Source organism: Carassius carassius, chromosome 10, assembly GCF_963082965.1.
Source record: "Carassius carassius chromosome 10, fCarCar2.1, whole genome shotgun sequence".
NCBI classification, from domain to species: Eukaryota; Metazoa; Chordata; class Actinopteri; order Cypriniformes; family Cyprinidae; genus Carassius; species Carassius carassius.
This window is the reverse complement of record NC_081764.1, coordinates 34,216,943-34,220,335: the sequence shown is the minus strand read 5'-3', so window position 1 is coordinate 34,220,335 and position 3,393 is coordinate 34,216,943.

Below are 3,393 nucleotides of genomic sequence, written 5' to 3'. Positions count from 1 at the left end.
GCCATTTTGAAACGTACAGTATGCAGTTTTTTCGCTACTCCTCCTTCAAAATTGGTCTAATTTTGTCCAAACATGTGCTCAAATGATCTTCGGACTGAGCCGCATAAAAGTACTGTCCCCGATTTTTTTGCTATACTGGAAAAAAAAAAAAGTTGTGATGTCGCAAACTTAACGAGGTCGACCCAAAATTGGTTTAGAAGCTATAGCTCGGCCAAACTTTGATCAATCGAAACGAAAATTGGTACACTTCATCGGAAGCATGATCTGAGGTTCCATCCCAAATTTGGGAATAGCGCCACCTGTGGGTGTTGAGATACCAAAAATTCACTTTTTAGCTCATAACTTCTGAACAATTCATCCGAAAATTATGATCTTTGTGTCTATGGTTTATTTGGGTCTTTCCGAATCTTTGGATGTCAATTTTGTCAAGACCACCTGGACCACCCGTCCGCCATTTTGAATTTTGTCATAAATTTCTATATCTTTTGATCTACTGGACAAATCTTCACAAAAATCGGAAGGCATCATCAACACCATGCCCCGGAGGTACCCCGGAAGTTTGAAGACAGCACCACCTAGTGTTCAAGAGATATAACGATTCTTGCAAAACCCCTTATAACTACTGTAAATATTGATAATTTTTTGTTATTTTTATGTCATTTAAATCCGTGGGTTATGCCGAATCGTATGATGTCTCATTTTTAATTTTCCAACATGGCGTCTGTCCGCCATATTGAATTGAATGAAAAACAGTTTTTTCACTACTCCTCCCTGAAATTTTGTTCAATTTTGTTCAAAATTTTATCACATGAACTTCAGACCAGGTCTGACAGAAATGACTGAACAGATTTTTGATATTCACTCCCGTTCGTGACATGTACAGCTCCGAAGTTGACCGTGCCTGTGCTAGTTGATTTGTGCTAGTTTGCTTAGCATGCTAATTAGCTAAAATGCTAACATGTTTCTATTCACTCTAATGGGTCTCTTGACCCGTCTGGTTAAGTTTGAGCAACGTTAGCATTTTTAGCGTAGCATGCTAATCTGGTTAACTTGCTTCTTTGTGCTCATACTTACACCGAAGCTCTCCTCTGCAGTTTGTGATCGTACGTCCTCTGAGTGGCGCAATCTGCAAAACCATGTCCCGAATCATTCTGGTCGTGGGTTCGCGTCCCATGTGGGAAGACTTTAAAGTTGTGTATAAAGTTGTCATTTAAATTCCCTCTGGCTCTGCACTGCTGTTGGTGCTTAAATGATCGCTGTGCTGCTGTGCTTGATGTACATTTACATGTATATTCAATTTCTGCTCTTTTTGTTCTTCTGGCTCTGCACTGCTGTTGGTGCTTAAATGCTGTAATTGATGTGCTTACAGAACCTGCTGTGCCTGATGTACATTACATTTCTGATGTTTTGCTCTTCTGGCTCCGCATTTCGCTACAGCGGCTTTTGCTTGCTCTGCCTTGCAGGGCTTGGCACCGTATTGCTGCTTGCAGCTATATTTTTATTTATTTTCATCAAGTTAAACTAAACGGAAATGAGAAACGATTCCTTGGCAACTAGCTAAAAAAAAGATATGGACTTATTTATATTTTACATATTCATTATATTATATTTTATTTAATTTGAGGTAGTTAAAAGTTCTGGTAACACTTTATTTTAAGGTGTTATTGTTACACGTTATATGTACTTACTATTATAATAACAATTAATTATCCAAATGCATAAATGTTTCCCTCAAGTTGTTTTGCCTCTTTTTCTGTTTCTTTCTCTGTTCTGAAGGGAAGTCGTGGCCTAATGGTTAGAGAGTCGGACTCCCAATCGAAAGGTTGTGAGTTCGAGTCCTGGGCCGGCAGGAATTGTGGGTGGGGGGAGTGCATGTACAGTTCTCTCTCCACCTTCAATACCACGACTTAGGTGCCCTTGAGCAAGGCATCGAACCCCCAACTGCTCCCCGGGCGCCGCAGCATAAATGGCTGCCCACTGCTCTGGGTGTGTGCTCACAGTGTGTGTGTGTGTGTTCACTGCTCTGTGTGTGTGCATTTCGGATGGGTTAAATGCAGAGCACAAATTCTGAGTATGGGTCACCATACTTGGCTGAATGTCACGTCACTTTCACTTTCAAATGTAGTTCTAGCAGAAAAGCAGAAATTGTCTTTTATCTGGGGTCGATTTTTAATGTGCTTGTAAATTGGTGAGTATTGACAGGCTGTCAGGGAGGAACAGTCGATGTTAACCGACTGAGTAAAGCAGCAGTCTGGACCCCAAGCCCCTCCATCTGTGGAAACAGATCGAATGTGACACAAACAGAGAGAAAGAGAGAGAGAGAGAGAGAGAGAGAGGCAGCTGCAGAAAAAAAATAGAGAGAGCTGGAGGTTGCACTTGATCAAGTAAAAAGTAGAAAATTAAACATTACTCACAGAAATGCTGCAAACTCAGACAATATATGGAGATAAAGCTTCTATTTATTTGTGCAAAACATCTTGTCTACTGAGATGTCTTCATCTAGATGGCTTTTGAAGCCTGTCTAGATGTCCTTGAGATGTTTCCTACAATATCCTGTGAGCACAGTTTAGTTGTTGAACTTAATTATTCATAATTCAAAACGTAACACAAACCTGGTCTAAAGTCATGGTAGAGGCACATTGGTAGAAAATGTGCCTCTGGGCGGGTTCACATTGCTTAATTTCTACTGTCAAACAACTGTTTATAGCATCTTCTTGATATTAACGCTACCTCATGAGTTACTGCCACGACAGAACTGCACAACTGCAATGAAGTGGCCAAGAATTACTTCTGCATCTGTGTTTAGGTGTTTCTGAGCTGATAGTAAAGATTGACTTTGGCTTCATCACCACTGCACCACTCAATCCCAGCATGCTCCAGGGAGGCTGAACTGAAATTAGTGAAATGTCAGTCGATCTGGGGAAAAAGTGTCTCAGAAATTACTTCAGTTCACGACACTCATTTGAACCTCGTTGATTCAGTCCCCTGAACTTACTTTCATAAATCATATCTGCACAAATAATGATAAATGATAGATTTATGTTTAAAACAGGAAATCAAACAAGAGTTTCTCCAGCGTGCGCCGTTAGAGAACAACACTGGATGCTGTGAGAAATATGTGGACATTTTTCCAAAACGGGTGACAGAATAGAAAAGTGTTATGCTTGATTTTTCTTCTTTTGGCATGTGGAGGAAAAAGATGAATAATAACATAAAATGTGTGTTATAACAGATCTAAGTGTGTTTGCATGTTCTCCCTAGTGAACACAAGAACACATTCACTGCCAAGACGCACACGAACACATCACAGTCCCGTCCTTCTCAAACACACACAAATCTCGTCACTCTCTTTCTGTTAGTCATACAGATTTTTTTGCATGCTTCAGTGTGTCT